Genomic DNA, 12,349 nt, shown 5'->3' with positions numbered 1-12,349 from the left:
TGGGAGAACAAAGGGAGGGAGTGGGTTCTGCAAACCCCAGAGGGAATCCAGGGTCCCAGGTACTCTGCCCAGCCTGCTAATACTTTCAGTTTCTCCCCGAGTCAGAGGCGCCACCCGAGAGACCTTGGGTGGGCACCTGGCGCAGCCACCTCTCCGCGTTTGCCTGTTTGTCTTTGTGTCTGTCTGTGTCTGTCAGACTGTCCCCGAGCTTGCCTCCACTTCTAGAACTAAGCTTCTGGTATAGCGACAACCCGCGAACCCTCATCCCTTTCCTATGGCAGGATACTTGCCCCCCACAGGCTAAGCCCCTTCGCCCCCTCCTCCCTACCCTGTGACTGCTGGGTACCCAGAGCAGGTACAGCATCCACGTGCCTGCCCCTGTGCCCAGCTTTGCTCTCTTCCCCTCGCCCAGCCCCAGTGCCTTGGGGCCTGCTGCCAGGCCTGCTGCCCCACTCCTGCCACTGCCCGGGGTACCTTCTTGCCTCAAATTATTGGTGCTGATTGATCAGATCCTGATTCACTAGAGGCCTGCCCAAGTGGAAACGCTTCTATGCTGGGAGACAAGAAACCAGTATGAACTGCACTCAGGGGCTGGACAGCCCCTGGGTGAGGCAGCTGAAGAGAGCAACTGCCGTGCATGTCTGTTCTGTGGGGCCGCCAGCCCCTTTGTGTCCATCTGGTGGACTCTGGAGACCAAGAGATGGAAATACAGTTGCCACCAGACACCACCATTGGCCATGTGCTGCAGACCTGGCATCCCTTCCTCCCCAAGTTCTCCATTCAAGATGCTGATCACCAACGATCCTGCAAGTGGTGGGGCCCTGCTGGACCTGCAGCTGTGACAACAGACACCAGCTTTGAGGTGAAGACTCTGGATGAGTCCCACAGTGTGGCCTGCATCAGCCAGCTGGGGGAGTGGGGGGGAGGCTGCTCCAAGAAGCCCTCATGGATGCAGATGACTTTGGATCTGGACATGAGAGTGAAGGCTGTACTGCTGGGAGCCACATTCCTCATTGACTACATGTTCTTCGAGAAGCGAGGAGGCCCTCTGCCATCACCAGTTAGATGGCATCTCAGGGTGAGGACTATCACCTCAGCCAGAACTCAAGATGGTCACCTGACCTGGCCTGGCCCCTCCTCAGAGGCAGCCCTTTCCTCCATGTATACTGCAGAGGACAGACAGGGATGCCTAAGAGGCTGGGGCCATGGTGCCCCATCCCTACCCTACTCCCTTGGCCTCCTTCACCTGTGGCCCCCAGAAGGGTATGTATGAGAGCCCTTCCCCTGCTACCTCTCACCACTGTCTCCAGCCATCCCACAGCACACAGGCATATCGGCTTTCAAACTTGCCCTATTCACTTCCTCTCACCCCTTTCCAGGGCCTCTGCTCTGGATGGGGCCTTTGGAATCCAGGGCTCTGGGGTTCTACAACAGAGCTGGGTGGGAAAGGGTAAACAGCACCAAAGATGACTGATACGGCCACCCACCTCTGCCTCAGCTTGACCGATTAGTTCATCCTCAGAACGTGGCACTCAGAGGAGATCCCTACTTCCCCAGCAATGGCTCTAGGGCCTTGGCCCCAGTACCAACCTCCTCTCCCCCTTGGCCCTCCCCACAGCTGGTGCTTGCTACAGCTCCATGTGCCTTACTTAACCACCCCTTCCTTCCCTGTTCCTACAAAGGAGGCTGCATCTTTGTATGTTATATTCAGATAAACTTTGTAACGTTTTGGGGAAAAAACGATGACCAAGACAATGCCACAGTCAACATCCGGAGTCTGGCTCAAGAGAACAGAGAGAAGGGAGAATTCCATAAGTTGGCCAATGCCAAGATATTTCTGAGTGACTTCCTGGCATGTGACTATTGGGTGACCGCAGAGGAAGGAGTCCAAGTTTCTCAGCAGTGGTAAGGACCAGCAAGCGGGCGGGCGGTAAGAAACGAGGGAACAGGTCTAAGCTGGCAGGCGGACATCCCCTGAGAGGTCTCAGACTGTGAAAGGGTGCAGGCCAGGCTGAGGGACCACTCCCCCCCCCCCCCCCCCCCGCCCCCAGTGCACGAATTTCATGCACTGGGCCTCTAGTATATATATATTTGCCTACCAATTGTAAAATTACATATGCATATACTCACATAAACACACATGCACACGCATATGTATTGTATATGTATATGTATATATATGCTCACACATATTTGCCAACATATATGTGAGAGAAAACATGGAGGAATATAAACTAGTTTTTTAATTAGACTGACCTAGGGTTAAGTTTGAGCTTATACCACACACTGGTTAGGACAAATTGGAAGAATTAATTAACCTTTCTCAGACTGTTTGCTCATTTACAAAATTGATGTAAGTATTCTCCTCAAGATATTTGAGAAGATTAATGCAATATAATGAAATGTCTAATATAAAGTGCCCAGCACAGGTCAGGATGGCATCTGTACTATGCTATTTACACCTATGAGGCACCAATCTATAAGGAGTTAACATGTCACTGTTACTAGTATACATTGGAAATATGGTACAAGTTAAATTGAGTTCCCAGAAAATAAGGTTCCTTGAGTAACTGGACATTTGTGCAATTCTAATTCCCACAGAAGTAGACAGCACCCTCAAGTGGAAAATTTAAAAATCACTCCTTATAGAGTCAATGCATTCTGAGTGAGGTGTAAACAGCATAGTACAAGTATGGGAACATCCCAGCCTAAAGAATACATATATATATAGCTGAGGTTGCCTCACGCCATCGGATCTGAAAATCTGAAGCACAGGATTGTGTCATAAAGTGCGATTTTCTAAGAACAAATGGGTTGTTTTGTCATCTAAATTTTAACTCTTCAAAAAATCACGTTTCATTTTAAGAGTCTTAATACCCCTCACTATTGAACTGAGGTAGATGTATTATTTCCTAATTTTAATCCACCTTCCTCCCTACCCAACAACCTATGAGCTAAGTATTAGTATTATTGTGGTCCTAATTGTCAGATGAGAAGACTGGGTCATTAAAAAGTCAGTTATGTCACCCAAGATCAAACAGGAAGGAGCAAAATCAAGAGTTAAACCTTAAGACCTTGTTTTTGCTTTGATGTCACCCAATAAATTTTGCAGACCAGAAAATCAGAAAAGAAAATTGGAGAAAGAACAAAAGCCCCAGAAGAATAGGAAATGTTTTGCTGACAGAAAAGACAGATAAAACAAAGTTCAAGTATAGTCTAAATAAAATTTGAAGCTTCCACTCTTCTGTCCAAGTGAGGCATCCCTTTGCAGTGGTTCTCAACCTGTGGGCTGTGACGTCTTTGGGGGTCGAACGACCCTGTCACAGGAGTCGCCTAAGACCATCAGAAAACACATATATATTTACATATTGTTTTTGTGATTAATCACTATACTTTAATTATGTTCAATTTGTAACAATGAAATTGGGGGTCACCATAACATGAGAAACTGTATTAAGGGGTGGCAGCATTAAGAAGGTTGAGAACCACTGCTTAGAGTATGCATGACCAATGCAGTGCAACAAAAGACAATTGCAAACAAGTTCAACACTGTGGTAATTAGTTTGTGGAATAAACCCCTTATATAGAACATAAATATTCAATTTTTATCGACAGGAAACAAGTTTCTAACTGCGAAAATTAAATAAATTCTAAATACATATTTCAAAACATTAAATTTAAAAGACTCCATATTAATAGCCTAACTGTGCACTAAACTTCCTGTTTAGGGGCTGGCACACTTGAGGTGCTTAGTAAATGTTAATTTCCTGCCACCTACTTTTTTTTCTCTAAGGTAATTTCTGTATTTATCTACATAGTCCAGAATACTGTTTTGTGCATGTTGCTTAGTGAATTAAAAAATCAATTAACACTTATGCATGAATTAAAAACCTCTTTCTGATTGCTAAACTCTTGGGAAAATTTTTGTATGCTGACAGCTCTCTTTTGCTATGGGAAAGAAAGACTGGGGATAAATATTTCTTGCTTGTTCAGATCTATTACCAGAGACACAGTGGAACTGGAATAAACACAAAAGTAGTTTCATCACTTCAGCCATGAACTTGGCCAACAGAATTTAAATTAGTACAATCTATTGATGACCCTAATCACTCTAATACATATGAGAGAGTATTTTTGTATTGGATAAATGAGTATTTTCCTCTTTTATATTTTTAAAAAGTTTTAAAGCCCAGAAAATAAAAAAGGATAATGCAATATACTTCTTGAGTTAAGTAAAACTGACATTTTGTCATATTTCTTAGGATGTTAAAGAAATAAAACATTTGAGATTATGTTCAAGAACCTATTTTACACTCCCCACTCCCATTCCTCTCCATTCCTACTCAGAAGGAATTAGCATGATTTCTTTACTGTAGCTAATCCATAGGTTTATACTTTTATTACATATCTACCCATAAACAATATATAGTATGTTCTGTACTTTTAGCATAATTTTCATGAATGGAATTGTAGTACACATAACCCTTTCTTTTTTAAATTCAGTATTTTGTCTTGAGATTTATCCATACTGATACATGAAGATTCAACATGTTTCACTTTAACTGTTGTGAAATGGTTTATATCATCTATTGGTTATTTAGTCAACTTCATTGATTCATAGTATTTCTATATCCTGGACAGTTATCCTCTGTGTGTTACATATGTAGTTTGTTATATGTATTTGGTAATTTTGTATACTGTTCTTCCAAAAATTTAATTTTACTACAGTTCCACCCATCTGTCTTTTGGGAAGTATGTTTTTGGGATCTTGGTAAAGAAATATTTCATACCCTTCGGATATAAAGATAATCTCGTATGAGCTTCTAATTATTTCAAAGTTTTGTTTTCCACATATGGGCCTGTATTCTATCTGGGATTTATTTTTGCAGTGAGGTTGTACCAGATATGTTCTGTTAGACCTCCAGATCTACTCTCCCACTTCTCCACTATTCTCTGTGTCCCAAGAGGTGGATCCGTAAGGACACCTTAGCCAGCTCCCCTTCCCTCTGGCTTCTAGTTGGGTTTACTCAGTGAGTCTCAGCAGAAAATCTGAAGGAGGGAGGAGAGTGAGTTCATGACTTTATGCAAGGAGTAGAACATCTGAAGAAAATATGAGTTAAAAGGTATATCAACACATCTCCTGGTTTAGAAGTTATAAATTTCATTATTATTCTTTGGTGATGACCTTTAGGTTTTCAACTTGCATACTTAAGTAAATATTTTTTTCTGATAAGCCCTAAAATTATTCCAACATCTCTGTCCCCCACTCTACCCCCCACAGAAGAGAAAAGAATGTTAACCAGCTTTAACTACCTACAAATACCCATTCCCCCAATAATACTTTCCATTTGTTGTCTAAACCTATATTCCCATAAATTTCAATTTTTAAAAAGTAGACATACAATAGTTAATAACATTTACTGAGATATTTAAACTGCTTCATTGTTTGTGTTCTCTTTCTTCCCAATACTGCATAACTAAATATATCTTAGCTATTATTGCTTCTATACAATTTCTTCAATTCTCTGCACCTAGAACATATGTTGGAGCCTCTCAATCTATTTCCCATCATCATTTTAAAAACCCACCTATCTTTTTCAACTCTTCATCTCTTTGTGCTAGGCTACAGATGAATTTCTCAGTATAATTTTCCAATTAGCTAATTATTTTCCCATATTTTTTATTCCTTAGATTTTGAAATGGTTTTTTACCATATCCACCTGTTTTTCAGAAATATGTATCAGTCTGAATTTGTTTCATAAATTAATTTCATTTTAACTACTACTTCTACTTTTATACCTTTGAAGTTCTTAAATGTTTATTTTAAAGTCATCCCCAAATTGTCTGTAATTTGAATTTCATGGACATATGCTCATGTCCCTACTATTTCTTGCAATGGCTGTCTTGGAAGTAGATTTCCTCATGTGTATTAAAATTTCAATTTGCATGCCTATCTTTAGTGATAGTTCACTTTTTCCCCTTTCTTATTCTCTGTGTTCATGCTTCCCTATATAGCAGATTTTTTTCTTGCCTACATGGCACCCCTCAAGACTCCCATGGCTCAGTGGTTGAGCACTGACCTATGAACCAGGAGATCATGATTTGTTTCCTAGTCAGGGCACATGCCCGGGTTGCGGGCTCAATCTCTAGTGTGGGGTCTGCAGGAGGCAGCTGATCAATGATTCTCTCTCATCAATAATCTTTCTATCTCTCTCTCCCTTCCTCCCTGAAATAAATAAAAACATTTTTAATTTAAAAAAAGACCTCTAGTCCATGACCATGCATTATATTGGCACCTCAAGGCTCCCATTTCACATTAGTATAAAAGTGATATCAACAGCCATAATAGAGCGTGATCCAGATTCTGATTACATAATTGTGTTGTTTTTTTCTCTTTTCTATCATCTCATCCAAGATCCAACTTTAGGCAATTGTGGCAACTGTTTTCTGCCTTCTTTCCTTGGCAGAGAACCCCAGCCACATCCTACAAGTTTCATTCATCAATGTTTTTTTTCCAACGACCCAGGAACAGAAGGCAATGTGTGTTGACCTTAGTCCAAAGTACTCAAGTTCCTATGGCCTTTGACCATTTGGGTTCCTCAAGTGCAAGAGACATGTGCCTTTACCCTTTTGTTTAGTTACTGATCTATTTCTTGCCTATAGAAATATTTACCCTGTTTTTGAGCAAGGCTATCTCTTTTTAATTTTTAAATAAATACAGTATATTTGTGTCTATCCCCACTATGTATATTCAACAGGAAGGGTAAATTGTGAATTCACAGCTGCTTCTTGATATGCTATTTTGTTGTTGTTGTTGTTAATCCTCACCTGAGGATATTTTTCCATTGATTTTTAGGGAAAGTGGAAGAGAGAGGGAAAGACACAGAGAAACATCATGTGAGAGACATTGGTTGGTTGCCTCCTGCATGAGCCCGAACCGGGACCAGGCTGGGGAGGAGCCTGCAACCAAGGTATGTGCCCTTGACTGGAATCAAACCTGGACCCTTTGGTATGCAGGTCAAAGCTCTATCCACTGAGCCAAATAAGCTAGGGATAGACATGCTGTTTTTAATCAAAATTATCTTAATGCAATAAAAGCTATAGTGTGTTCCATCCATAGAAATAACCATAGGTTTTTACATTTATCTATAAAATAAAGACTAGAAGGCCTAAAAATTATCACTTTGTTTATCCTAGTATTTTTATAAAGTGTTAAAATGTATATTAGAAAATATAAATTTTCAAATTAAAAAAAACAATGAATTATAAACTATGGAATATAACACACTAACCAATTTTCTAGTTTAGTTTTAAAAATTTGAAAGCCAATAACAAAAACTCATATATTCAACAGTCACCAAATCATGTTTTCTACATGCAGGGAACGTTGCATGTGTGTATGTTTTGCCAAAACAGTGAGACAAAAAACACAGTTATATTTAGCTGGCAACTTTAATACCCTATTCTAAGCAACTCATAGAACTACTAAACAAAAAATTAGCAAAAATATAGAAGTACTGGAAAACACAATCAACCAACAGTATTTAATTAACAGAATAGAACACACCACGAAACATCACAGAACACACATTATTTTAAAGCACTGATGGATGGACCTGAATACTAAAAAACATGAACATTTTAAAAAAACAAAAACACCAACATAGAGCTGAAGCAGTCACCACAATGTTTTGACCTACAGAGCTCTTTGGCATTAACCAATCATTGTGTATCTAGGAATGAAATAAATTAGGAAAACACTTAAAGTCATACTAGATCTGTGCAATTAGAAAGGTTCTAAATCTGAGGAAACTCTTTCTTGAATCACTGTAATAGTTGTGGCACCTCAACAAATTCCTACACTTGACCCTGTTTATAGATGCAGAGGCTCTTATAAAAATTGAGGATGGGTTCCCTTGATTATGGATCATGTTACACTTCTAGTGATTTTAACAATAAATCTTCCTCCTGAATTTCCCCAAAAGAGCCTGAGCCAATTCACCAGGTAACTGTACATTGGTGAAAGAGAAATAATCATATTTTTCAGGGTTTAGTGGACAATGGCTATCCCCTGGGAACCTAAACTGCCACTGTGATCCACCAGGTTGGATAAGATTTAAAAAGGGAAATGAAGTCTAATCATCAATGGCATTTTGGTTCAGGTCTATCTCATAGTGAACCAATGGGTGCCCAAAATTACCCCATGTTTATTTTCTCCACTCTGGCAAGCATAGTTGGAAGAGACATACCCCGGGACAGGTAGAATCTTCACATTGGATCTCACTTATAGATTGAGGATGATTACAACAGGATGTCAAATGGAGATCTGTAGAACTCCTACTCCCTATCAAAGTAGTGAAACAAAAGCAATATAAGATTCCTGAAAAGACTCCCAAGGTTCATGTCACCAAGGACTGAAAGGGTCCTACCACATCCTCATTCAACTCATCTATTTGGCCTGTAGATAAGGCAGATGGATCTTGATGAACAACAGTGTACTATCATAAACTTAATTAGATGGTAACTACAATGTAGTTGTATTTCCAGATGTGGTCACTTTATTGAAACAAATCAACACTACCCTTTTATTCTAGTTTGAGACAGTTAATCTCAAAATCCTTTTTCCTGTACTTGTTAGTAAGGAAAACAGTAATATGGTTTAGTATTCCTTCTTAGGACTCTATCAACTCTCCAGCTGTCTTCTATAGTTTAGTCTGCTGGCAACTTGCTTGCTTCTCTAACCTATAGGACATCAAGCAAGCTCACTGCAAAGATGATATGCTGATTGGCTAGTGAGCAGAAAGGATCAAGTACATTGGATATCTTGTTAAGATATATGCATGTCGGGGAATGAAAGAATAAGTACCATAATAATTCAGGAATATGTCATATCTGTGAAATTTCTAGGGAACAATGGTCTGGTGCATGTTGAAATATCTCTTATCAAATGGTGAACATGTCTCTATCTGGCACCTGCTTCCGCTAAGAAGTAGGTGTCTGTATTTTGGTTGCAATAGATACCAGATTTGGACATCTTACTTCAACCTACACATCAAAAAACACAATTAGCTGTCAATTTTGGAACTAGATCCAGAGTAGGCTCTACAATAGAAACTGGCTGCCATTCAACCCATCTACAACTTGGGTCATATGATTCCATATATCCAATGGTGCTTGAGTGTCTATGGCAGTTGGGAATCCTAATGGGAAGCTATGGCAGACCCCTATAGATAAGTTACAGTATACCTCTTGGACTTTGGGAAAAGAGTTATACTTTCTCTGAAAATAATTGTTCTCATTTGAGAAAAAAGCTTCTGCCTTGTTCCTGGGTCCCTAACTTAAGAGTTAGGACTCTATTAAATAATCATGTGATCTTAAATACTAATAATGAATAGGATGTTGTCTGACCCACCATGCCCTCCATAGCGGTATTCAGTAAAGTGGAGGGGATAGATAGGTTCTTCTCCACAAGTTTTGAAGTCACAAATAAGTTGCATGAAAAGTGGCTCTAATATCTATAGCTCCCATCTCTGCCACATTACCTCCTCTCCCCAATCTCTCCTTCTCTCTCTCTCTCTCTCTCTCTCTCTCTCTCAATTGTCTGTAACAGCAGAATGAGGGAGGACAATTTGGTCTTTGTTCACAGACAATTCCACACACCATTCTGGCACTTCTTGAAGTGCACAGCTGTAGCATTACAGGTGTAACCCTGGAGAATCATGGTGAGTAAAACCTTTCCAATGGGAGGAACTTCAAGCTGTGCACCTGGATGTTCATTTTTCCTGGTAGGAGAGGTGGATAGAGGTACATAACTAAGATGAGTCATGAGCAGTGGCTAATTTTGAATGGTTGGTCAGCAACTTGGAAGAAACATGACTTAGAGAAGAGGTATGTGGAAAGAAATATGAGAATATTTTTGTGCCATATAAATGCTCACCAAATAACAACTTTATAATAGCAGATCTTAATAAACATATGTACAAAGTTACCCATTCTTTTACTATTCATTTATACCCATAATTGCTCAATTGGCTCATGAAGACAATGATTATAAAAGCAAAAGTGGAACTTAGGCATGGGCTCAGTAATATGGATTTTCACTCACAAAAGCCAATTTAGCAATAGCCACGACTGAGCACCCAACCTGCCAAGAGCAAATTTCAACAGTGAGCCCCTGAAATTGCACCCTTGCCTAGGGGAACCGGCTACCTACCCACCTGGCAGCAGGTTGATTATATTGGATCACTTCCATCATTGAAGGACCAGCTCTTTGTTCTCACTGGAAAACACGTTTATGCTGGATAGAGTTTTGCCTTTCCTACAGTCAGTGCTTCTGCTAAAACCACCATCTGTGGGCTACAGAAAGCTTTACTCACCATCATAGTATTCCATACAACACTGTTTCTAACAAAGAAACTCATTTTATAGCAAATGGAGTACAACATTGGGCTCAAACTCATGGAATTCTCTGGTATCATTATGTTCCCCTCATCCTGAAACAGCTGGCCTAATAAAATTATGGAATGGCCTTTGGAAGACTCACTTATGGCACCAGCTGGTGACAGCATTTTATGGGATTGGAATAATGTCCTCCTGAATGTAAGATAGGCTTTGAATCAGCTTTAAATATGTAATGATGTTTCTCCTATACTCAGAATTCAGGAGTCTCAGAATCACAGAATAGATGTGGAAAAAGCTCCTCACCTATTAATGCTAATGAATCACTAGCAATATTTCCGTTTCCTTTCTCTACAACTTTTGGATTGTTTATTGGTTTGTTTGCTTGCTTGTTTTTGGTTTAGCAGTCTTACTTCCCAAAGGAGAAATTATTCCACCAGGGAATACAACATTGTACTGGAATCTGAGATTACCATTGGCTACTTTGGGCATCTCATGCCACTGAAACAACTGGAAAGAGGTTAGAGGAAGTATTTCCAGTATGTAGGAGATCCTAGAATGTCACCTAGTCTTCCCATGTTTTTTGGTAAAAGTTAATGGAAAGCTACCAAAAAAAAGGGACTGTAATGACAGAAACGCTTCATGAATGAAGATTTGAGTCACCCCACAAAATAAGGAACTACAATTAACATAGACCCTAGCTGGGGCAAAAAGTGTTTGAAATAAAGAAGTGGAAAATGTAAGTTATAAATACCATGTATGATCCCATGACCAGTTCCAAATATGAGGTCACTAGTAAATAAGAACATTATATCTCCCTTGCTTCTAAGCATGCATTTGTATAAACCAATTTTCTCTCTCACTCACTTCCTTACTCTGACATAAGATTGATTAATAGTGGTCAACAATGTCTCAGAATTAAAGTTCTAGGATAGTCAAAGTGGGACTTGACTCCACTAGGAGAAGAATGAACATTCCTCAAAGACGGATAAGTCACTTTGTATATCCTCTTTAGGGAAGAGGTTTAGCATGTTTTTGTTGTACAAAGAATACTTGCATCAATTTTAGGTGAAAGAATGATTTTTAAATTTTTTTTGCCTTTAGTTGGAAGCAAATATAGTTAATATGAATGAGTATGAATGCCAAGTTGACAAGGGCTGCCCTGGACTGCAGACCTCGCTGACCGGCAGTGGGGGCAGACCCACCACCAGGTGCTTGTTGGCAGACCCACAGAGTTAATACCTCTGCAGAGGCACTAGCTTCTCTAGACTCCCTTCACAACTGCCTCCCTGGAACTTCTTGAATGATTGGACATGTTGAGCTTCACAGATTTCCTGTGAGTTCTCATTTCTTCCCACTTGTCTACCCATACCAATACTTTAGGCAGATCACTTTGTGACTCATCTCTGATCTGTCAATTTCCCTCTTATAGACTTTCACTTCCCAGCTCCCTCTATGTTTATGTTAGGTCAAATTTCTATAACAACTCCTTTATTTCCATATATACTTCAAGAGACTGTTTCCCTGACTGAATCCTGGTGAGTAAGTGTAAATGAACACAAAACTGGGTTCACATAGTCCTTAAAAGAATCCAAGTAACGTACAATAGTGTGCTATAAACATGTGGCTCACCTATGAAATGAACAACCAAATAAAAAGACTAGAACTAAGACTGTGATGCCTGCCTTTTGGATTCCAAGTCCACTAGAAGCAGATTAAGTGTAATTACAGTACCCTTGTTGAGAAACTGCCACAAAAACAATATCTTACTACAGAGCAATCACAGAGAGAGTAATTTATTTAGCACTCAGTATATAAGCATTACTGTATTATGCAGTTTACTTGGGTTATCTTAAGAAACAAATGCCCAGCCGAAACCGGTTTGGCTCAGTGGATAGAGCGTCGACCTGCGGGCTGAAAAGTCCCAGGTTCGATTCCGGTCAAGGGCATG

At 40.0% G+C, this 12,349-nt stretch overlaps 1 pseudogene; it reads left to right on the top strand.

Moving 5' to 3' along the window:
- The first annotated feature begins 274 nt into the window (after positions 1-274).
- Positions 275-1,909, top strand: LOC139020343 (phospholipid scramblase 3 pseudogene; annotated as a pseudogene).
- Positions 1,910-12,349: the final 10,440 nt, after the last annotated feature.

The sequence above is a fragment of the Myotis yumanensis genome, unplaced genomic scaffold (assembly GCF_028538775.1).
Source record: "Myotis yumanensis isolate MYYU_CA2020_CCGP unplaced genomic scaffold, mMyoYum1.0.hap1 SCAF_12, whole genome shotgun sequence".
Classification (NCBI taxonomy): Eukaryota; Metazoa; Chordata; class Mammalia; order Chiroptera; family Vespertilionidae; genus Myotis; species Myotis yumanensis.
This window is presented reverse-complemented; position numbering and strand designations above follow the sequence as displayed.